We start from the raw sequence: 25,568 nt of genomic DNA, 5'->3' as shown, positions 1-25,568 counted from the left end.
GGAAAAAGCAGGCCGGTGAACAGGCAATTGGCAACCACGGCGTCGATTCTAGAAATGCTAGAGAAGAGGTGCTGGTAGAATTCGCAGAAAGGAGTAAGCTGAGTATAATGAACACCTTTTTTAGGAAGCGTAGCCACAGAAAGTCCTAATGGAAAAGCCCTAATGGTGAAACAAGGAATGAAATTGATTTCATACTTTGTGCCGATCCCAGCTTAGTGCAGGATGTAGAAGTGATAGGTAGGGTAAAGTGCAGTGATCATAGGTTAGTGAAGGCTAAGATTCACCTCAATTTGAAGAGAGAAAGAGTAAATTGGTCAAGAAGAAAGAGGTCAACTTAGAGGCAGTAAGGGTAAAAGCAGACAAATTTAGGCTGGTACTTGCAAATAAATTTGCAGCCTTAGAACAGAAAGATGATGATGACATAGAGCTAATGAATGAAACCGTAATGAGGCTGGCTTCAGAGGCAGCAAATGAAGTGGGAGGCAAGGCACCAAGGCAACCAGTAGGCAAGCTCTCCCAAATAACAAAGGACCTAATAAAGAAACGAGAAAGAATGAAAGTGTCCCATTTAAGAGATCAGATAGAATTTGCGTAACTGTCAAAACTGATCAACAAGGCGAAAATGAGTGATATTTGAAATTATAATGTGAGAAAGACTGAGGAAGCTGTAAAAAATGGTCGTAGCCTGAAATCGGTAAGAAGGATACTTGGCATAGGACAAACCAAGATGTATGCACTGAAAGATAAGCAGGGTAATAACATCAGCAATCTCGAAGGTATAATAAATGAAGCGGAAGAATTCTATACTGACCTGTACAGTACCCAAAGGACTAGGGAGAACTCCACTCGAAACGACAATGAACAGGTTACAGAAACTCCTCCTATAACTAGAGATGAGGTCAGAAGGGCCTTGCAAGATATGAAACGGGGAAAAGCAGCTGGAGAAGGTGGAATAACAGTCTATTTAATCAAACATGGAGGAGACATAATGCTTGAAAAACTGGCGGCTCTTTATATGAAATGTCTATCAACTGCAAGGGTCCCGGAAAACTGGAAGAATGCAAACATTATACTAATACACAAAAAGGGAGACATTAAAGAACTGAAAAATTATAGGCCTATTAGCTTATTCCCAGTATTATATAAAATATTTACCAAAATAATCTCCAACAGGATAAGGGCAACGTTGGACTTTAGTCAATCAAGGGAACAGGCGGGCTTCAGGAAAGGATTCTCTACAATGGATCACATCCATGTCATTAATCAGGTTATCGAGAAATCAGCAGAGTACAATAAGCCTCTTTATATGGCTTTCATAGATAGTGAAAAAGCAGTTGATTCAGTAGAGGCACCAGCAGTCATAGAGGCATTGCGTAATGAAGGAGTACAGACCGTTTACGTAAATACCTTGGAAAATATCTACAGAGATTCCACAGCCACCTTAATTCTACACAAGAAAAGTAGGAAGATACCCATAAAGAAAGGAGTCAGACAAGGAGACACAGTCTCTCCAATGCTATTCACTGCGTGCTTGGAAGAAATATTCAAGCTATTAAACTGGGAAGGTTTGGGAGTAAGGATCGATGGCGAATATCTCAGCAACCTGCGGTTTGCCGATGACGTCGTTCTGTTCAGCAACACTGCAGACGAGTTACAACAAATGATTGAGGACCTTAACAGAAAGAGTGTAAGAGTGGGGCTGAAGATTAATATGCAGAAGACAAAGATAGTTATGAACGACCAGGCAAGGGAACAAGAATTCAGGATCACCAGTCAGCCTCTAGAGTCTGCGAAGAAGTATGTTCACCTAGGTCAACTAATCACAAGGAACCCTGACCATGAGAAGGAAATTCACAGAAGAATAAAAATGGGTTGGATCGCATAAGGCAGATATTGTGAGCTCCTGACTGGAAGCTTACCGTTATCATTGAAAAGGAAGGTATACAATCAGTGCATTTTACCGGTGCTGACATATGAGGCAGAGACTTGGAGACTGACAAAGAAACTTGAGAACAAATTGAGGACTGTGCAAAGAGCGATGGAATGAAGAATACTAGGCATAACTTTAAGAGACAGAAAGAGAGCGGTTTGAATCAGAGAGCTAATAAGTGCAGACGATATTCTAATAGACATTAAGAGAAAAAAATGGCGCTGGGCAGGTCATGTAATGCGCACATTAGATAACCGTTGGACCGTTAGGCTGACACAATGGGTACCAAAAGAAGGGAAGCACTGTAGAGGACAACAGAGGACTAGGTGGTGCGACGAAATCAGGAAATTTGCGGGTGCTAGTTGGAATCGGCTGGCACAGGACCGTGGTAACTGGAGATTGCGGGGAGAGGCTTTCGTCTTGCAGTGGCCATAACATAGGCTGATGATGATGATGATGAGCAGGCACGGGACAGTAGGCAACGGTGTGTGCGTGGTCGGCATGCGGGGAGCGCGTGACAACGAAGCCGCATGCGTCGGGGAGGGACGGATCGCAGACTGCGTTTGTGTACCTGCACCGAGGATTTCTCGAAATAAAGAACGTACTTGACAAAATGAAGGCCCTAAACCAATAAGAGGCTAAGTAGAAACTCATTTTAGGTGACATGAACGTGAACAATGAGAAATCAGATGGATACGAAGGTGTTATAGAAAAGATGATGTTGAACATATGCAAAAACAATCGTATAATAATAAATGAAGAAGTAAAATACAAGCTATCACACAAGAATCCGATACTTGCCGCTCTAGTATAGGCAAATGTTTAAAAAGAAAGGCTTTCCGTGAAGGGTTAGAAATATAACAAAAATAAACAAAGCTAAATAATACTAGGTACACCATCATATTTTAACCATAACTATTGCACCTACAGAGAATACTGAATGTCTGTCACAATAGCCTAAAGAATCAAGATGCAATATATGGATACATAGGCAGCAGTCCTTTGATGATCAACAGCATGTAAAGGAAGCCTCAAAGAATATATCAGTGTTTGGCCTGCTGTGGCACATTTTGGAATAGTAGTAGTCCAACTGTGCTTACAAGAAGTCTAAGGGGACAACACTGTGGAAGTTTCATGAATAGGAGTGAAGATTGTAACTAATGTAAAAATAAAAATGGGACTTCACAAGGGTGGCCACAATGACCATTGCTATTTATGATAAACCCAAAGATCAAATCAGCCAGCCAGGCACTAATTTGTTTGGACAACAGAAAGAAAAGCAAACTGGTAAGAATTCATGGTTTGAAAAGATAGTCACAAGACCCTGACACGACAAGAACAAGGCATTTGTATTGTCCTCTTCAATCGTATTACATCCATGTTTCCTTCACTTTACTTTATTTCCTTAAAAACCCTATTGGAAGTGGCATTACATAAGTGGTGGATCACAAAATAAATACTAGAAACGGGAGTTCATTTTGAAGTATGGGTGAGGATGACAACAGCTTCGGCAAAGGCAGATGGGCTTGCGATGGCTGTGATGGCGTGTGGAAAGCTGTTCCAGTCTCCTGCTGCTTGAATGAAAAATTTATGCTTGAAATGTAGTGGTCTGGGCACGTGCGCATGCAACCAGAAGGGGATGATGACTGGTGCGGCGAGATGTGCATGAAGGGGGCGTGTGATGTACAGTGGGCAATTAAGGGAACTGTGCAAAAAAATAAATGGAAGAGAGAGAGGGTGGCAACCTGTCAATGGAAAGCAAGTGTTGACAAACCAGATTTTGCTTTCAATGATGAAATGCTGATATCACATGAATATGAAGAAGGAATAAACCTAGTAGCATGAGTGTATCTATGATATAAGTTTGATGCTGGTTCCAGATTGGAGATGCATACTCAAGTTTTGATCTCGAAAATGATTTGTCCCGGTCATGTGCTAATTGTGGCCTGAAAACTTCTTAAGCTCATCCGTCCACCTAACTTTCTGCCGCCCCCTGCTACGCTTCCCTTCCCTTGGAATCCAGTCCGCAACCCTTAATGACCACCGGTTATCTTCCCGCCTCATTACATGCCCTGGCCATACCCATTTCTTTTTCTTGATTTTAACTAAGATGTTGTTAACTCGCGTTTGTTCCCTCACCCAATCTGCTCTCTTCTTATCCCTTTAACGTTGCACCCACCATTCGTCTTTCCATAGCTCGTTGTGTCGTCCTCAATTTAAGTAGAACCCATTTCGTAAGCCTCCAGGTTGCTGCCCCGTAGGTGAGTACTAGTAAGACACAGCTATTATACACCTTTCTCTTGAGGGATAGTGGCAATCTGCTGTTCATGATCTGAGAATGCCTGCCAAACGCACCCCCGCCCATTCTTACTCTTCTGATTATTTCAGTCCCATGATCCGGATCCGCGGTCACTACCTGCCCTAAGTAGACGTATTCCCTTACAACTTCCAGTGCCTCGCTACCTATCGTAAACTGCTGTTCTCTTTCTATGTTTATATATTATATATAATATAGATAATAATATAATAATAATCTTTATTTCTCTCTTTCCACAGAATACAGAATGAGAGTGGACGTAAGGGCAAAAGCCGCATGCAGCGGCTTGAAAAAGCCCCATTACGCCCCACATGACAGTATGACGAGGAAACAGCTTAGTCATGACAAACGCAGAGAAATACTAGAAACATTGGAATACATTGCGAAATTTGTGAACGTACAAGGGCAAGAATACAGTAGGGATCAGTAAGAAAATTTACGTACAAAATTGACAACAGCCTTAGTGCATTTGTTAACATTGTGTGATGTAAGAAACAATAGCGCAACATACAAAAACAGAATGAAACACCATACATTAGTGCAGGAGCGGCAAAACACTAACTTATTTTTCGATATTTCTTCCAGTGAGATGTTATTACGTTCAAGTGTGTTAAGGTAACAGGGAAGTTTATAGGCGCTTGATTGAAATCGGCACACAGTCCGACAAAACGGTGTAGACCAAGCGGTGCAACGGCGTACATTGTACATGGGCACATGGCTTTGAAGGTTGAATACTGTCAACATATCTGCGTTGTTTGTTCTAATAGCATTCTTGTACATAAGAATTAATCTGAAGGCATAAAGATTAGGCACTTGAATGATGTTATGCTCGGAATAATAGCTTTCTGTGTGGGCATACCATGGTATGTTAGCAATTAATCTTATCGCACGTTTCTGAGTAACAATAATCTTGGATAAATTATGCTTCGTACTTGTGTCCCAGACAGTGCGGCAATAGTTAAGTACTGGAACTAAGAAAGCGTTGTAGATTAATAGTTTAATTCTTGTTGATAGCACATACCGTTGACGACATAGCACCCCATTCATTTTGTTCATTTTTGATCGTATGTTATTAATTTGGGCGTCCCAATTAAGCGATTCCGAGAAGGTTACTCCCAGACATTTGATAGTACGCACGATTTCAATACAGTTGTTCCCAAACCTAAGCATAATATCTTTTAAAACTTTGTTTTTTGCTCGAAATACTATGGCAAATTTAGTTTTGCTTGTGTTCACCTTTAGGTAATTTTCCTGCGACCACTGACACATGTATTGCAAAAACTCATTACCTCTAGAGGATGTCATTTTCTCTACTACCCGTAATGAGAACCGTAAGATCATCAGCGTAGGCAGTAAGGTTCACCAGTAGTTTAGTGTAAAATATATCATTTAAGTAAACTAAAAACAACAAAGGGCCTAAGATGCTGCCTTGCGGCACGCCCGATTTTATGTATTGGCTATCAGACAGAGCATCATTGTGTGCTACAATTTGTTTACGATGTTGAAGGTATGACCGTATAAAGGAATTAGGAATCCCTCTTATACCATAGTGGTTTAGTTTATTTACTAACAAGTCACGATTGATTAAATCAAAGGCTTTGGAAAAGTCCATATAAATCCCGAGGACAAGGAGGTTGTCTTCAAATGCATTTATGATGAGTTCCTTTTGCTTAAGCAGTGCCAACTCAGTGGATCTTCTTGGTCTGAATCCGAACTGATCATTCGACAAAACGGAATGCTTATATAAAAAATTAGTTATTCTCGTGTGAATAATTTTCTCTATGCCTTTAGAAATTACCGGTAGAATAGAAATTGGCCTATAATTTGACAATTCAGAGGTATCGCCTCTTTTGTGTATCACGATAACTTTTGCTATCTGCATCTGCTTAGGAAATACTCCACTACTGAGACAAAGGTTGAATATGTATGGTAATATTGCGGCTAACAAATCAATTACATACTTTAGAGGTTTTATTTGAAAACCGTTAATATCTAAAGCCCTACTGTTTTTAAGATTTCTGAATACAGAAATTATTTCATTTTCGGTTGTAGGGGACATAAACATCGACATCAAGACTCCTGGTGCTTGGTGAATTGACATGTTTGTTGAATTAATGGGAGAGCTTGCTGTATTCGAGACTGTTAAACATTACTTTAGTTTTCTGCAGATTAATGTTTAGACCCACTCTTCTGCTTTGCCTCTCCAGGTCAGTGAGCATGCATTGCAATTGGTCCCCTGAGTTACTAAGCAAGGCAATATCACCAGCGAATCGCAAGTTACTAAGGTATTCTCCATTAACTCTTATCCCCAATTCTTACCAATCCAGGTCTCTGAATACCTCCTGTCAACAGGCTGTGAATAGCATTGGAGAGATTGTATCTTCCTGTCTGACGCCTATCTTTATTGGGATTTTGTTGCTTCCTTTATGGAGGACTACAGTGGCTGTGGAGCCGCAATAGATATCTTTCAGTATTTTTACATATGGCTCGTCTACACCCTGATTCCGTAATGCCTCCATGACTGCTGAGGTTTTGACTGAATCAAACGCTTTCTCGTAACCAATGAAAGCTATATATAAGGGTTGGTTATATTTCTCTATCACCTGATTTATAATGTGGATATAGTCTATTGTTGAGTAGCCTTTACAAAATCCTGCCTGGTCCTTTGGTTGACAGAAGTCTAAGGTGTTCCTGATTCTATTTGCAATTACCTTACTAAATACTTTGTAGGCAACGGACAGTAAGCTGATCGGTCTATAATTTTTCAAGACTTTGGCGTCCCCTTTCTTATGGATTAAGATTATGTTGGCGTTCTTTCAAGATTCCGGTACGCTCGAGGTCATGAGGCATTGCGTATAAAGGGTGGCCAGTTTTTCTAGAACAATCTGCCCACCATCCTTCAACAAATCTGCTGTAACCTGATCCTCCCCCGCTGCCTTCCCTCTTTGCATAGCTCCCCTAGGCTTTCTTTACTTCTTCCGGCGTTACTTGTGCGATGTCAAATTCCTCTAGCCTATTCCCTCTACCATTATCTTCGTGGGTGCTACCGATACTGTATAAATCTTTATAGAACACCTCAGCCACTTGACCTATCTTATCCTTATTAGGAGTGATATTGCCGGCTTTGTCTCTTAACGCGTACATCTGATTCTCGCCTATTCCTAGTTTGGAGTTGGAGAAGTATGGGAGAGGCCTTTGCCCTGCAGTGGGTGTAACCAGGCTGATGGCGATGATCATCATGATGATGATGATATGATTTGTATGGCAACGGTTTTACATGTTGCGGAGTATGACGTAGATGGTGCCTAAGAAATCTCGGTGATTTATTAGCAGCTAAAATAACCTTAGTAGTGTGCGAGCACCAGGACGGATTAGAAGACAGAGCGACATTGAGATATTTGAATGATTGGACTGATTGTATTGGAAAGTTAGCAATTGAATAGGTAAAACTGAGGGGGTTATGGCAGAAAGAGAAGGAAACAAGTTTACATTGATTAGGATTCAAGTTAATTAGATGGCAATTACATCTTTCTTGTACATTGTTAAGGTTGTTCTGGATGTGTGTGTGGTCAAATCTGTTGGCAACTGTGCAGTAGATTACACAATCATCTGCACTGGTTGATCACCGATATAGTTTTTTTTAAAGTAGCAGTCCTAGGAGGCCCCTCTGCAGGATGCCTGACTTTATGGGGAGCCTATTAGAATAATGGTTATTAACGAAGACAAACTAATAACAGTTAGTGAAGAATGCTCCAGTTTGCTACCTGTTTGTGCAAGTTGAATTGAGACAACTTTAAAAGCAAACGCTTATGAGGAATCGTGTCAAATGCTTTTGCGAAAACGAGGAATGCAGCATCAGTCTGACGGTTACTGTCAAGGTTAAGATGCAGGTCATGAGGGAAGATGGCCAACTGCCTTTCGCAAGAATTCCCTTTGTAAAACCCATGTCGAGAAGGGCGAAAAGAGCAGATTGAGTTCGAGAATTTTGTGATATGCAAGTATATGATATGTTCCATGATTTTGCCAGGGACGGTAGGTAATTATATAGGATGTTAAATTAATAGGGTTTATCTGTTGACCGATTTAAATTTCTAGGTCTAATATCAATGTTGCACAGACACTTCTGCTTGCTATGGAGCCCAATAGAGATGAAATATTCTAACTTCAATCAACATTGATTGCTGCTACCCAGTACAAAAACTTGGATCAAGTTGGGTGAGCTGTAGTGCACCAACTTTTGATATGTGATCCAAAGCACTTAGAAATTTTTCTAATATGCAGTAAAAATCACAGTGCAGACGTCAGCCTACAATCAATCTTTAGTGGCCAATGCACAACTTGTGATTCCAGATGGAGCAAAGTCATGAGTGAAGGAACACTCGATGTGGACTCAGCTCAACCCCAACAGCTTGATCGCAATTGAATGCACCTGTGTCACAGGTGTATAACTCTTCAAACCATGAATTAATTTGCCAAGTCAACAAATAGGGAAAATTGACACATTGCCAACCAAGCCTTGTGTTCACCAATGGGACTGTTCTAATGGATAGTTGAAGTTACCTTCAAAAGTTGGTGACTACTTGTGCAGCGAAGGCAAGAGGCTTGGAATTTACCACACACATATACACGCAAGAAAAGATGGGCATTATGGGATAGTGTTTGTTGTAGTGGCGTAGCCAGGGGGAGGGTTACACTGGCCATGCACCCCCCCCCACTCTCCATGGTGAAGAAGGTGAAAACATTTCTGGCTATGCCACTGGCTTGTTGTTTCTAACCTCAATTGGAATTGTTTAAAACTCATTTGCACAAGAAAGTACAACCCTGCCTCTGCAGGTGGCTAAGTTGAAAACTGAAAATATAGGCCAACAATGTGCAATGTTCACAAACTTCATCAATAAACTTTTTACTTGCAATACAGCAAGGTGGTAATATTGCAGTGGATTCATAATTTATTGAGGTAGCATGATAAGACAATAGAGTGAACTAGCTGGAAAGCCACTGTTGTTTCTCACAACTGAATTTCGTTAATGAAAGTCAAATGCTTAAGTACAACAGAAACTGCTAAAAGCAATACCATCAAAATAAACATGAGATAAAAAAGCAAAGTGCATGTCCTGTAAATTCGCTCTTTTTTTTGTCTTTGTTGCACTACCTAAAGCCAAAAAAAGTTTAAGAAAATTTTAAAAAGGTTAAAAAGCTATGAAGCTTTTTAATGATTAACCTTTAGAGCACATGTTGCAATTAGCCAAATTGAAGCCTAGTACCAATAAATTCATGTCAATTTTACAAAAATCAAGGCCCTCGCATCACTCGAAAGTGGCACGAGTCTCGAGACTTCAAAAGCAATCTTGGGAGTTCAGAATCCATCTTAAACACGTGTTACGAAATACATAAGTTAAGTATAAACCCCATGCAAGCGATCTTGCACGCGACAGCGACAGGCGACGCGATGGAGATGGCTGTCGCGTTCGCTCGTCGCCTACAAGTTGCACCCCATGCGAGCGATGACTTCGAGCGACGTCTCCCCAGTGTTGCCGGTATGAGGGCAGCAATATAGGCGCCGAAACTAGCGTGACGCGTGCTTTATTAACTTAAGTTGATGTATTTTACTGTAAAAAGCAACATAAAATATTTCTGAAAATCTTGCAGTAGGTTCTTATCCTTGCACCTATAAAAATTCAATCGTTTGCTCGTTCCGTGCGACAATCGGAAGTACTGGAGTTATGTACATCCAGTTCCGGCTTTGCGCTATTGGCTAGTCGCTCATAGCACTTCCGGGCGACGAGCGACGAATTCTAGATTTGCAAAACCGAGCGATCGCGCGACAAGACCTAGCGATCTGTTCAAGCGACGGCCTGATCCGTCGCGCGAACCCGTCGCTCGTCGCTGTCGCGCACAAAATCGCGCTAATGGGGTTTAGCCTTTACTAGTTTCTCAAAGGGCTCCCTCCATGAACTCTGGGAGGAAACTAACTGTAATGGCAATAAAATTTTGTAGAACATGTCAGGAACAAATATCTTGAAACTGGTGTTAGTATTATGACTTCCATTAAATAGACCTAGTCACCACCCAGCTTCAATTCTGCAATTACACGTGCCCCAAAGTGAATGACTAATTACCTGATTAGTTAGTATAACACCAGAGTTACTGTAACAATATTGTTAATTAGCTAATTTACAATTCCAATATATGTCATGCAAGTGAACTCTAAGTCTTCAAGCAAGCTACCTGGGGAGGTGACATCATGTAATCTGCCACCCGCACTATCTTAAAACATTTGTTCAAAGAAAAAAATGCTAATGGTATAAAGATGATATGGCAACACAATTATGTTGTAGCGCTCACAATTACCTATAGTCAAAGCGTGCAAATCTTTCAGTGCATGGATGAATACGGGAAGACTGCAAAAAAGAGTAGAGAAAGGAAGTAAAGAAAGCAACAATGTTGCTGTCAGAAAGCATGTGATACAAATACGAAGTAATTAGCGTAATGTGCAAGGCTGCAATGGTAGGTTGCTGAATGCAGAAGTATGGCTGGGATCAGGCAGCAACTCTAGCCTTGAAGTCAAGAACAGGGTTTCTGGCAGTACAACAAATAAAACAATCCGAGGAGACATGAAGTACCCAACATTTGGGACTAAGCTTCAGCATGAAGCTTAGCCATAGTAGAAAAGTATAGACAAACAGGGGTGTGGGAATAGTAATTTTTGAGACCAAATCAAGCATCGACTACTTTTTGAATAAAAAGCAGTCATTTTCATCATGAACATAGAATGATATTCATATCCTAGTATTCACAATGTTAGCAAATTTCTGTTGTACAGTGTACAACAGAAATTTACAGTGGCTCTGCTATATACGTAACTTCTAATGTTTCTCTTTTTAAGCATGATATGCTGTTAGCTCCCATTGTCAGTGACCTTCAAGTGACCTTGAGCCAAAAGCCGGAGCCATTATCTTGGCACTCTGACGAGAACATCTGGGCAACCAGCCAAAACTTTAGAAAATGCGGTCTCTGGCCTCGAACCCTTTGCACAGACCCGCATTACATGCACTAGTTACTGCCCAAACAAGTTACCAAAAGTATTGCTTCCAACTTCCTTTTAATGTTTGTTCACAATATCACTCAAGCTGTAACTTCTAGTACGTTGAAGCTTTATCTGTCATTTCCAATAGTGATGTTCAAAAGGCAGATACAGTGCACCACACACTTGATTGTCATCTTTCGGCACTGGGACAGGGTTGTTTGTGCTCTTTTCAATGCCAGCGGTCCTAGATCTCGCAGTGCGGTTTTTGCACTGCCTCTTTCTCTCGAGAGATGGCGCCACGCTGTGTGACCAGGCCAGCAGCGTCGTGTGCCGTGGATGACCGTGAGATGGATGTGAGCAACCGTCCTAATTACTCCAACCAATCTGCTTTGCTGGTAGCCATTTCATGCTTACAACTATATACTCTTGATTACCGGAGGGCCTGCATTCTTTTGCCTGCTATGGCTGCCAAGATGAAAATTTATGGCACTTCTGCTCACATTTTTTATTTGAGTGCACACACTAGAGCATTTAAACTACTTAAAAATTGTTTGAAAAATATTCATGTTTACAAATACCAATTATTCAATTTGAAGACTGAATCCAATAGGGCCTTATATGACCTGTTAATCAAAATTTTCTAATATTCCAACACCCCTACAAGTGGAGGAACAATGAGTGCTGTGGGCATTCAGTGCCTGTACCACTGCAGTGTGAAGAATAGCATGGCGAGTACAGCTGCTACAGTGGAGCATGACAAGCCTAAGACAGCTAAGTAAAATTTTAAAAAAAGTAAGAAATTACGAGAGTGTTTACAAGGGAGCAACCAAGATGCAGAAGTAAGTGAAGGTTATAGCTCTGCCGCACCGTTATGGAAGCTGTGGGTTTGTTGCATTTTGATGGGAGCAAAATGCAAACATGGTCATGCACTCAGTAAGTACACATTAAAGAACTCCAGGAGGTAAAAATTAATCTGGAGCTATCCACAAATGTATATTGGTCCCATAATTTACTGCAGTTGGGGACATTCAATTTGAAGGTGTTAAAAAACAATCATTTTTGACAACTCCAACAAGAGTGCCTTGCTTTCCAGTGGTTGGGCTGGATGCTTGCAAATGAAATGCTGTATAGTAACAAGTTTGATAACGTAGATTACCTTTGTCACTGTTGCATGTAAGCCAGGGAAAGGACTGAGCATATTTTAAAAAGTATAATTTCCTTCCACTCTCAATAGATGAGACAAGCCCAAAGAATTATGAAGCATTTGGATTTAAAAGCAGTCACAAGGAGATCGATATGTAAAAAGCAGAGACATCCAAGAAGAGGCAGGAATACTGGTGTCAGAATTTGTCACACAGACTCTCTTTCTTTTTTTAATGCAAGACTTGAGAGCAGGCCAAATGGTATTCAGAGGTGCCAGGCCACTGGGGATACGATGGGGACCTCTAAGTACAAGTCTTTACCTTGTACTGCAATCAAATTTTCCCCCAGGTTTGCCTACAGCTGCCTATAAAGTGCAGTTAAATTCTGGGCTGCCTCTAGATTTTAAATCCTGAGTGATCTGCAGTTTCGCTTGCTCAGTGCAACTATGTTTCCATCACTATAGTGTGTATGGCACTGTAGTTACGTATGTTCACAGTCACTTACAACCTATGTATTCATGAGGTCCTTCTAACAAATGTGTTCTGCCTGCACTTCCACTCTCCCACATACTGAACCACGAAAGTCAGTGGTAGGTTTTGAACATGCTGCGGTTATGCTCCCATTCAACGCACTGACAGAGGACTTGTTTCTGATAAGCATGAGAAGAATTATTCTAATGACAGTTTCCAAAGAAGCTTTGCCCCCTAAGCATAGCAAGGTTGCACACTGCTGCCAAGAAAGAGCACCAGTGAAAGCCAAGCTAATCAGTCAGTGCCTCCACTCATCTTTCATGCTTCTCACACAAAACCCCCCATCCATCCCATGGGCTAACAAAGATACAGACAAGATCATCCCTCGCATCATCAGCCCTTTTCATGTCCACTGCAGGTCAAATGCCTCTCTTAGCTATCTACAGCAACCAAACAGTAGACTCCATTCTCTTTAAATTGGATGTTGTAGGACTTCAGTCTGACTATCGCCCTCCTCCTCCTGCATATAACATGTGTATGTGGATCACTTTACCTATGTGTAATAAAATGATTCAGATTTTGCTCACAACTTTCCTAATCTCATCACAACGTTTAATTCTCTGTGATCGACAGTGGTTGAACAAGAAATGTCTCTAGAGTCAAAGTTTTGAAAAGAGGACTTGTCTTTGTCAGGCCTCAATGGAGGCAACGTTGACTTCGGAGACATCTGCTGGTCTTCCTGTGAACTTATCACTTGTCTGGACACCTAGTTTTCTGCCATACTTGACTTGTTTCTCTTCATGTGGCACCTATTCCATTACTATAATACACAACTGCTTACATGCTCTAGACAATAGTTACGAGCTCAAAACTAGGTCTGCCCTGTCTTTCTGTCCTTTGCATTATACCTGACATACTGTTTCACGTATTTCTCCCTTTAGGCGCCAAATCCATTATCAAAGGGTGGGGAGGAGGGGGATGTGAAAAAGCCCGTAACATCAGGATACTCTCAAGCATTTAGAGAACATATAACGGAAATGCAGTTGCAATAGTTATGAGAAACGTAAAAGCAAACAACTGTCAAAGCTAAATGTCCATACGCTGAAAACAAGTACAGAGGGTAAAGACAAACTTGGAAAACAAAAAATTTAGCAAGTAGGTATGTTTCCTAGCTAATTAAGGGAAAAATGAGACATCCACCCAATCGTAGAAATTGCTACAAAAGAAACCCATACGGGTTCCTCAACAGAAAAGCCTTGCAGTTGAAAAAAAATTCGTCCTGGTCCAGGACTCAAACCCGGAACCACCACCTTACTGGGGCAGCCGCTCTACCGTCTGAGCTAACCAGGCAGCTAGCAGATGGCAGGGCGAAGTCGAATTTGTCAACAACTCGAAGCAAAGGCAAGAGTTTCACGTTATAGTTCTGTGGAAACCCACAAGGTGGAGAGAATTAATTAATTAAGGGAAAATGACACATCTACCCAATCGTAGCAATTGCTACAAAGGAAACCCATACAGGTTGCCCAAAACAAAATATTCGCAGTTGAAGAAAAATTCGTCCTGGTCCGGGACGATTGAGTAGATGTTTCATTTTCCCTTAATTAATTACTTCTCTTCACCTTGCAGTTTCCCGCAGAACTATTACGTGATATGTTTCCTAGAGTTTGTGCAGTGCATCAGTTCAGGAGCAGTGTGTGTATGAAGCTATGCACACCAGGTAGATAGTTTTCCTCTGAATATTTTGTGGTCTATGCACGTGACTGTGATCAGGAAGAGCATTCCACACTACTGCAAAGGGCAAAGAGTATGTGTTTACAGCTGACGTGTGACAAATTGATTTTAGCTGATTGGCCGAGAAGCAATGAGTGACAATTTACACATGTTATTATTGTCTGGCTAAGTATTAAGGTTGGGCAATATTCTGAACTGTGGCTTTAACAGCATATCGTGCGACTTCAGGCAATAGAAAAAAGAATGAAGCTGGCAAAGGTGCAAGATGACATGGCACAATGCAATTGAAGGCAAGCCAAGTGACTGTTTTAATGAAATACTACTGACTTAAGTATTGAGAGGGGATAATGTGAGATGCTTTGTTTTAGATTGATTTATTAAGTGCAGTTAGGCAGTGAGGGCTGCAAAATGGAAAATGCTAATTCTTGTCTCAGATGTGAGGAACCAATACTGTACAATGTAAGGCAGGAGAACCAAGGTCTTTTATGAAGAGTTTATACCTAGAAAATTTTATCAGCACAGCTGTGACCCTGTCTAAGGCCAAACGATGTTTAATACAAGCCAAACCCATATTCCCATGATGGAAGACTACAAAATTCACATTGACATTACCACCAGATCTCCCTCTAGGTAATATCCTAAGATACTGCCCTGTAAGAATATCACCCGCCACCCTTCCATGTGAACTTGTTCTAGGGCAAATTGGTGTTTAGGTTTACTATAAGTGTTGTTCTTAGCACAAAGTACAGGACATGAAGCCAGATAACCGGAAAGACCCAAAGAAGTGCCAACTACCAACTTTTTAGCAGCGGACCCAGATACAAAACTAAGACGCTCATGCACACATAGCACACAGTACAGAGAATGTGTAACAAAGAAACACATTGCCACAAGCTGCCTTTTGAAGAAAGCAACGTATATATGTGTCCATAATACAAGCAGACCCTTTCTTTCTTATGTGAAAAGTTTCCAATAACTCCCTCACACTTTGGTCACTGCTCTTGCCTGACAGCTTCTGTATGTCTTTCCGGTTGGCTTGCTTCATGCACCATACTTCACACCAACAACATGTCTAGTAAATCCTTGTAGGTGCTGTGTCATCCTGTTTGGTGCAACCTCTGGATGCGATCCAGTTTTAGTCGTTCCACTGAGTGAGTCAGCAGAAGGGTTTCCTTTCCCGAATCCCCAAGCAGGGAAGCCCCACACTCGACCCACTGTCTATTCTTCTGCTGTTATGTCTTCACCCTGCACCTGACCTAGATTTCGCAGTGAAGCCTGGTGCCGTTCTTCTGCCTTTATGTCATGTTCCTTATGTGCCTAGGACACTGCTAAGATGCACAAAGGCTTCTAGCTTTCCAAGTAATTCATTAATATTCGAACTCTAGATAAATGGTCTCTGTTGGTAGCACTGGCCTATCAATGTGCCTGCACTTCCTGCACACAAAGCAGAGGGGTTCAGATTTGTTAATATCAATATGGCAAGAATTGCAATGACAATTTACAGTACCATGATTCTTGTTATCTACCAAGCCGAAATGTTGAACTATAAATTGCCACTGTAATTCTTGCTGCACTTAATGTAGGATTTCCATCTATGCCATGAGTATGTGCTGTTTATTATCTTTAGGCACCACTGTACGTAGAGTAGTTCTCAGTGTTGTTCTACAGTTGTTTTCAATGTTGCCTGCATCGGCAACATTGAGACTTGAAGTATTGCAAATAACTTTTACAATATTGTTACATGGAGGCTGACACAACAGGGAAACGTATTTGCAATATATTTACAAGGAGAGCAAGCACTGAGCCTTATGCGCGTGCCAGCTCAAAAGCATCATCTTTGTCCATGCACTTCTAGAGGAATATCACCGTAACATGACCTCCAGTTGTTGAATCGCCGTCACGGTGCTTGCTATGGTGTATGAGAGCGGTAAAGTTAAAGGCGGGATATGTGAAAAACGTCTGTAGGCGGCAAAATGAAGGAAGAGGTAGACTTGAGGTGGGCCAATCGCATAAGTGACATCTGTTACACATCTTAAGACACGGTAGGGTTTGGAGTACCAAGAAAGCAATTTTTCAGAGAGTCTGATATGCAGAGTCAGAGTCCACAGAAGCACAAAGGCGCCCGGGGTATAGATAACATTGCGATGACGGGAGTCATAGTGGTGCCTCTGGTGGTCTTGCAATGCTGTAAGGCAATGGCGAGCAATATGGTGTGCCTTGTAAGCTTTGGAAATTGCATTTCGGGTGTAATCAGGGCACAAATAGTCAGCAGCGGGAATGATAGTGTCAAAAGGTAGTGTTGGGTGGTGGCCAAACAGAAGATAAAAGGGTGAAAAACCAGCGGTATCATGACGGGAGGAACTGTAGGCAAATGTAACGAAGGGCAATGCAGTGTCCCAGTCTTGATGGTCAGAAGAAACATGCATAGAAAGCATGTCAGTTAGCATCCCGCTGAATCGTTCAGTCAAGCCGTTCGTTTGTGGGTGGTAAGCCATAGTAAATTTGTGTTTTGTCATGCACGAGAAAAATCAGCGCCACAGTCAGTGAGGAGCTCACAAGGGGCTCCATGATGCAAGATGACATCACGTAGCAGGAAATCAGTGACGTCCGCTGCACAACTGGTAGGGAGAGCGTGTGTAATTGCGTATCGGGTGGTGTGGTCTCTGTAGCAATGGCAATCCATTTGTTGCCAGCAGTAGAGGCAGGGAGAGAACCGAAGAGATCAAGACCAACTCAGAAGAAGGGTTCAGATGGGATGTCGCGGGGCTGAAGGAGGCCAGCAGGAGGCATAAGTGGTTTCTTTTGACATTGGCACGGGTCACATGCAGCAACGCAGCGACGAACGAAGCGGTAAAGACAGGGCCAAAAGAAGCGATACCGAATGCGATCGTAGGTCCGGGAAACTCCAAGATGACCAGCGGGTGAGGTGTCATGGAGCTGGCCGAGAACGCTCAAGCGCAGATGTGTAGGAAGGACAAGCAGCAGTTCGTGTCCATCCGGGTGGACATTGTGGCGATATAATGCGCCATCTTTAAGCACGAAGAGGCGAAGGAACGGATTGGATGCTGGAGAATCCAGCTTCTGAATAAGCTCGCCTAAGATGGGATCATGGCGCTGTTGATCACGGACGTGGCTCAAAAGTGGAGAGCACGAGTAGACATGCAAGCGCACCATCGGAGGCTTCAGATGGAACCACAGGATTGCGAGACAAACAGTCAGTGTCCCGGTACAACCAGTAGACTCTGTAGATGCACATGCATGGCAAGCTCTTTCTTGGTGGAACGCTGGCAGCCTGCAGGTTGGCCAAACAACTCCCGAAGTTTTGTCTTAAATACGCTCCGGCTTGTGAACTCCTCTTCGTTGTTATCGAACCAGGCCTTCGCAGTTCCCTTTAGATAAAATATGTTCACCAGCATCAAGGTCGGGTCCTACCTCTAAAGTGCGCTTACGCACTCACAAGTCGAATCCAGTTGTCAACATCATCACCACCAGCGCCAGAAAATGTCCCAGGATCACGACATAGAGCCAGGATGATGGCTGGCATGGCTGCTGATGCAGTTTCACTGCCGGAAGACATGCCTAGAGTGGCAACTGCTGCAGAGCTCCATCTTGCGTCAGACCCCCTGCATCTTCGCCAAGATATTACGTAGACCCAGACACAACAGGGAAATGCATTTACAATATATTTACAAGGAGAGCAAGCACTGAACCATATGGGCGAATCTACACGCCAGATCAAAAGTGTCTTCTTCGTCGATGCTCCTCTAGAGGAATATTACTGTAACAATATTACGAGAGGGCATCTTCCTAGTACGAGGTCTCCTCACCTGCCCAACTGCCTTCAGCCCCAACAGCTACAGTGGACTGCTTCGCAGATGCTGAGTTTGCCCTAGTTTCCTTCTTGTGAATGTTTATGCAGTGCTTCAACCTTGTACATGTCAAGATATTAGAGCAGCAGCATTGCCTAGTAAAGAAACCCCAATGCAGTCCTTGGCATTGTCAGCATTGCATACACTTAAAACACAATGCAACTACATCAAACTGAATTGGCTTCTAGTACCTGATCTATCTGAAACTACAACTTTTCTTTGCTCCATTTGTGTATTCACAGCAGAAAGACCAACTGAAGTTGAACTGTAACTGAAGCCAAATACATTTATAAAATGATTGACGAGGCTCTGAACGGACACTAAAGACACATGGTTCTGCAGTGATTGGTTGATTATCAGAAGAGACAATGAAAGTCCAACTTCCATTTTTTTTTAATTTGATATTAAAACCTCAGTGCCAACATGCTAGGGCATCACATATTTTGAAATATTTTTTTTTCTATTTTGACCATTGTGACTCAGCAAGAATTATTCCAAGCTTGCTCAGTTCAATCATGAGATCTGCTGAAATAAAATGTAGTCCTACTATACTGATAAAAAATTAATGAGGTTTGAGCAGATGACATTGATATCCACGACATTAGGGCAAGCTCGTATGAGAACTTCAAGGCCGTTGCACCATCTGCTGTCTTTCCTTTTTGCATAATTTCTGCCTCACTGAACTTCCGATAGCAAGAGTGGTTTTTTTTTTTTTAATTGTAGAAGGGTCATTTACAGATACCACTCAAATAATTTTTCCCTTTAGTGTCTGTCCAACATTCAAAAGCTAAACATCTGAAAAGAGAGAGGTCGTAGTGGAAGATTACAAATTAGTCCTGCCCATCTGGTGTTCATCAATGTACCCTTAAATCTACACACAAGCACATTTGCACTGCTACCTCCACCAAAATGCAGCTCCTGTAGCTAGGTCACAGTGATTCATGTACCAATTTTTGAAGAATAAAATAAAATAATATAGAAAATCCTGTCAGCCCACAAGTGCGTTTTCCTTGACCTGCTTTGTAGTTAAATACAATGCATCTTTCAGCTGATAAAATTAGTCTCCTTAAGTGCACACAGTGCCAGTTACCATCAGCACTTGTTGCTGTGTAGACCAGAAAAAACAGCAGTGACTCATTCGTTTGTTTGTTTTCCAGCCTGCAGTAGGAATTTTATCCTTATTACACCTGTTTTTCTTTAATGACCAACAGCAGCAGCTTGCCAAAATATAGATCTTGTGATTCTGATGTTCTTGCTAATTTTTATAAATCATATAGTTGAAGGATTGACTTACAAAGCATGCTTGTATGCTGATGACTACGTGCTCACACTGATGAGTCTATAAGAAATCAGAAGCAGAGTATGGAGGTGGACATTGCAAAACAGGCTGATGATGATGAGGTAGTGAAGCAGCATTCTCTCATGTGAAAAAAAAAAAAAAAAATAGAAACAGGATTGGCATTCAAGAAGACTTATAGCTTGACCTGTGTGTCAACCACATCAGTGGCTTTTTATTACTACACATGGAATAGACTTGTAACTTTGTTTCTGCTAAGTGATCAAGTCATGGGGCACTTGTAACCCAACAACCCCTACTGCCCACTTCCCCATTCTAATGAGCTGTTTATGACAGAAGTCGGAGCAGTGTGCAGGTGGTTTAAAATGAGAATAAAATAAAATAAATTTTTGCAGCCACCTAACTGGCTGCAGACTGAAAATTACATATACTGCCTTACTCCTGACAGTAGAACCATGCCCAACTGTTCATTTCTTCTTTGCATGTTTCTGGGTGAAATGTAAAAGAAAAAATTTCACAAGGGTCCACAACCTATATATGAGTAAGAAGGTCTATGACATATAAAATTGGAAACCACTGAAAGAAAAAAATCTGAAAAAGAAAGAGCTCACTATATATAACAATACTTGAAATCATAACATATGTTGTACAATGCAAGAGTACTCTGATGCCTACAGAAAGCTCTGTGCCTGCTAAAATTAGAAAAGTAGTGCTGATATCGTGATGACCACTTATGCCGATGATGCATCAACGTGAAGCCTAGTTTTCACTTGACACAAATTTGATCAGCATGTTTTATTTTGCATTTACTGTATGTTTGTGATAACAATGGAAGTGTAATATAAGCAAGGGCAAGTAATGAAGCAGGACGGGCACAATCCTGCTTAGCAGCAATGCTACTGTGCTGGTAGACATAAGGAAGACAAACCCAAAGGAGGGCACACTGTTCAGCTTCAGTCAACCACCTGTGAACCTAAGTGATCAGGAATTCTTTCTGGTTATGGAACTGGGCATAAGGGACAGTCGGAAGTACAGCAGTCGTTCTGGCAAGTGAAAAAGACTGAGAGAGAAAAAAAGGAAATACAAAGAAAGAAAGAAAAATCACTTAATTTTTGTTTGTTGCGTGTTACATTTGTGGGTTTATGTGCTTTCACAACAAGTACCTTTCATCTGTGTGGCAGAGGTGATACCCTTCCCAAATTGAATATTCAAATGTATTTGCTGCAGTGTGAGAGATTAGGCGCTGCTGGATCGGCATGTAGCAAGTAAAAGCTTTCGGTTGTGATTACCCCAGGTTTTTTTTGTTGCCTTTTTTTCATTCTGTCCAGTACATACATGCAATGTCATTTAACAGAGACATTGTTTGTAGAGCTGCACAGCTGACCATGAGATGTCCCTGCTTGTCCTTGCTTTTGTTGCACTGCCAACCATTACGAATTAACCTAATTATCAGTTGTTTATATTGTGTATTACAGCATAATGTGCTAGCACATGCACGCCATGAGGGTTAGACTACAGAGGGGTGTTGTGTAATTAGCCACCTATTGAACTGTCCCTTTCAACTGCCGCTGACTGGCTGGAGCTGAACCAGCGAGAAGGAAACTGGCTAGGAGTGCCTGTTTCTTTCTTGCTGGTACCCCAGCCCAACCAATCAACACTTCAACAGCAGGCGAAATGGGCACATTCACTAGTCTGAGACTTAAGGCTCACTCACACTAGGCTGATCCAACACGCCTGCTGACTGCCGGTGACAGTGTTTTTTACCTTCGTCTCAGCGCCTCTGTCACACTGTACCGACTCGGAGCTCTCCGCCAACCGTTGGCACATTGTCGGCACCGACCCAAAGGAAAAAAACGTTGCGGAGAGTCAGCAGACCGAAATCGGTGTCGAATCGGCCTAGTGTGAGTGAGCCTTTACAGAATACCCTCCCCTGCAGTGTGGCAAAGACAATTCATGGCACTTAATCTTTACACATCAATATGACACATGGACTAACACCTTGTTCTTTGAGGGGAACTTATAATGCGGATGATGCCTACGTTTCTGTATGGTGAAACAATAAATAGGCACTAGAAATTTTCAGGCAGGCATAGTGTTCAAGCATTAGTGACACAGTCATCATGAAAACACAAGTGACATTAGCTGCTGCACTATATTCCAGCAATAATGGAGAGCTGTGTGGAATCAACAAATTTTTGTGGTGTTGCAAACAATTTGAACATTATATTTTTGCCACCAAAGAGCTCATCATTTTACATGCCATCTACAAATTCATAAGACCAGTCTCTGCGACAGCGTACTCGCACTTGGGCCAACAGCTTTTTAATGGCCCAGTTTGTATCTTGCAATGTCCAGCACGACACTTCACCACACAGCACTTTAAGGAGAACGAATCTATTTTCATAATTTATATATGAAGGGTTAACATTATTAGGAGTAACATTCGACTCACAGGGACTTTAGCGGCACTGAAAATTTTAGAAGCTGGTGTCCACCTAGCCTACCCTCTAGCACTCCAGCTTGAGCCTTTTATGAATAAAATTTCTGTTAAAAGCTGTGCCAGCACAGCACAGGAGGTTACTTTATATTCTACAGCATAGTGGTGAATGAGCTTCGATCCAGCACCAAATGCACGTTCTCAATATCTAAGGAATACTGGACCCAATACAAAAGTATACCCGACACTGTCTGAGACGTCTGCGTACACGCTTAAACAGGCGTAGCTAGATCCCCTGGAAAATAAATATCAGGCAAGAAGGCAGCTGCCCTAACGGTTCAACGGAATTGTGTCTGGGCGGCGAAAATGCCTCGTCTGCTCTACAAATACTAAACCCCTCATTTATAGAAATATCATAAGAAGCCAACAAACACATGCGAAGGTTGTGGGTTTGGTTCCCACCTGCGGCAAGTTGTTTAAATTTCCATCCACTTCAATTTCCATTAATTTATAGTGTCTTTATTTCATTTATTAGGCACAAGTAATTTCTCCTATGTTATCCTTGGTGTCAGTGTTTGTTGGCTTCTTATGATATGACTAATAAAAATCGGGCCCCTCGGTTAACCCCCTTCCTTCTCGCTCATTTCTGGAAAGTTGTTCAAAGCGTACGTGGTACGTCCTACACGGGCCGCAAACACGCGCTAGTCGTGATCGATACGGGCGACGACAGACGGAACGCGGCGGATGACGCTCAGCACGCGGCGCGATATGATGCCAAACGGTCAAGAGGTGAGACGGACGCGCGGCGCCACACATGACGTGACAGTACGACGGTGTACCTGGCACTCCCTCGCGGCACGCGATGTTTCCAACATTACAAGCCGCGCGCCCCGTCGATATGTTACCGGAACACACACGACGGTTCCGCATGGACCGAAACCGCTGCAAGCCGCGTGCGCTAGTTCCTTCTCGAGAATCCTTCGGCGTCATCGTCGCTAATTACAGAGCAGCGGCATATCGCTAGATAGCACGGCTCCCTTCCAGCGCGGCAAGGACGAGAGGAATCAAACGAAACGAAGCCGTACGTGGTATGTTCTGAGCAAAGCCTCTAACGGCCGCCTTCTCAAACAAAAATATTTGTGGCCGCCAAGAATGCGCGCGGGGCAACTGCGCCGCGGGCATCCGACAACGAGCGCGGATTAGAGGTGCAACGACATGTTCAAAACCGCAGGACAGCGTGTCCCGACTCACGGTCAGGGACCGTGGGAGACTCTTTACTGGGATCCGTATCAGAGAATGCGCGCATTACGTCCTTCGGCGGCGGAAAATTTCGTCCGGGCGGACTGCAAAACAAGAACGCACATCACTTGGCTCGGACGCAGCCGGGTGCGCCCGTGAATCAATCATCCGGCAAGGGACGTAAACAAACGGCGGTTGCCGCGCATGGCAAGCAGGCTGCGCGCGGACATCGTCGCCGATTTTCGGCCGCGCTGCTTGTGCACTACGACAGCGGAGAGGCAGCGCGCACCTCAAGGGGTGGGGGGAATGGTCGGCCCACAGCCCGAAAGGAGCGAAGGGAAGGGAACACATCTTCCCGCGGGGAGGACCTGAGCGGCGCTGTTCCGAGGGATGCAAAAAAACCCGTTCGGCCACTCCGATCGCGGCCGGACGGGCGCAGCGAGGGGCGCTGGTTAGAATGCGAGAAATACACACTGCAAAGGCGTCGCACTCACCTGCTTGGCAGGTCGCTGCCGCTGGCTCGGGCCGTCTTTGCCGCAGTGCCGAAGGGAGCGTCGCCGCCGCCGCGCGTGAAATGACGATGGGGCTGATGGCGCCCGGGAGCGCGTTCTCCGCAGGTGCGCAGCTGCTGGTCCCTTGCTTGTACTGCTCGCACGTCACGCTCGCCGCATCCACTTTCTCAACCGCAACGGTCCGATTCCTCAGGGCTTATGTCGTTAGAGGGTGGGGTTTGCAAGGTCGCAGCGATGATCTAATTAGTCGCAACCGCTGGTGGTGCAGGTTGCGGCGAAGCTTTTGGGAATATGAACCTGTACAAGAACGTTCGCACGCTATTGTAGTGTACAGTGGGACGGATAAGCGCCGAAGAAGATATTTGGAGCTGCAGTGGCGACTTGTGAACCAGCCGCAAGCAGTTCTGATCGAGTATGTGGGGGCTTGTGAAGTGCACCCTACTCCCCGTGGCGAAGGTGGAAGGCAGATTCTGTACACTCGCAAAGCGTCGCCGACTTGGCTGTTTCTTCGAGTCGAGACTATACCTGTTGCGATGAATAAAAGAGAGAAGTGGTTCGTAACGAGAAAGGAAAGGTTGGCGCTATCTTCAGCACCCCTTGAGGAAACGCGGTTGAGCGCCAAACGAATAAGAAAACGAAACTGCCGAGGACGCTTTCATCCTCTCTCTAATTGCCCGGCGCGCGCTTCACCGCGCATATTTGAACTGAGCGGTTGACCTCTGGCCTCCACGAGTGAGCAATGCGCAGTCGTGATGAGGAAAACGATCCATGTTTATTCGTACGGTTCCGTGAGCGAAGGCCACGTAGAGCTGCCCTTTGATTAATTTACAGACGAGCAAGTTATCCCATAGAAAGCGCTTCAGTCGTAACTTTATGCCAACAAAAATACGTGTGATCCTACAGTTTTAAAGTCAGACGCCATCCCTAGCAAAAAAAGAAAAAAAAACTGATATAAATTTCTACAAGTCTCTTGAGAAAAGACGGGGAATGCGGGAGATGGCAATTCAAGACGATGAGCAAAGCGTGAACAAGGTGAATGCAGGAGCCAACGTTTCGACAAGTGGACTTGTCGAAACGTGGCCTTGAAGAAGACAAGTCCACTTGTCGAAACGTTGGCTCCTGCATTCACCTTGTTCACGTTTTGCTCATCGTCTTACAAGTCTCTTAGGAATATGTATGGTTTGTACGGGTCCTTGTATGAGTCCGATATATATTCCTACCTGACCCATAGAACTCTTTACCAGACTGGTAGACAGCATGATATAGACCTCGCACTGTGCTGCCTACAAGACCAAATACCATGATGTATCAGTCTTAAACCCAGATAGAGATCATCATACAACATTGTCACGATCCGCCCGAATTCGTGAACAAGGGAGGCCTCGAGGCACCCTCCGTTAGGCGGACGCTCCGCAGCGTGGTGGTGATGAACGATGACTGACGCCGATCGAGCAGCTGTGCTAGCTCGTCGGTGTTTATTGGGTGCGGTGGCCAATGTTGCCTACCGAGCCTGGCGGGCCAACGAAGATGATGCCCGAGGGGGCGTCACATGCTTGTCACACCCCCTTACCCCCAGTTTGTTTGTCGACAACAAAA

At 43.3% G+C, this 25,568-nt stretch overlaps 1 protein-coding gene across 1 annotated transcript in view; it reads right to left on the bottom strand.

The window, feature by feature from the left end:
• Positions 1 to 24,418, bottom strand: part of LOC142588567 (1-phosphatidylinositol 4,5-bisphosphate phosphodiesterase beta-4-like) — a 208,676-nt gene extending 184,258 nt beyond the window's left edge. Inside the window, exon 1 of the mRNA XM_075700406.1 lies at positions 23,955 to 24,418. The gene's annotated coding sequence lies outside the window, so the exon portion shown is untranslated. The remainder of the gene's footprint in view (positions 1 to 23,954) is intronic.
• Positions 24,419 to 25,568: the final 1,150 nt, after the last annotated feature.

The sequence above is a fragment of the Dermacentor variabilis genome, chromosome 7 (genome assembly GCF_050947875.1).
Source record: "Dermacentor variabilis isolate Ectoservices chromosome 7, ASM5094787v1, whole genome shotgun sequence".
Taxonomy (NCBI): domain Eukaryota; kingdom Metazoa; phylum Arthropoda; class Arachnida; order Ixodida; family Ixodidae; genus Dermacentor; species Dermacentor variabilis.
This window is presented reverse-complemented; position numbering and strand designations above follow the sequence as displayed.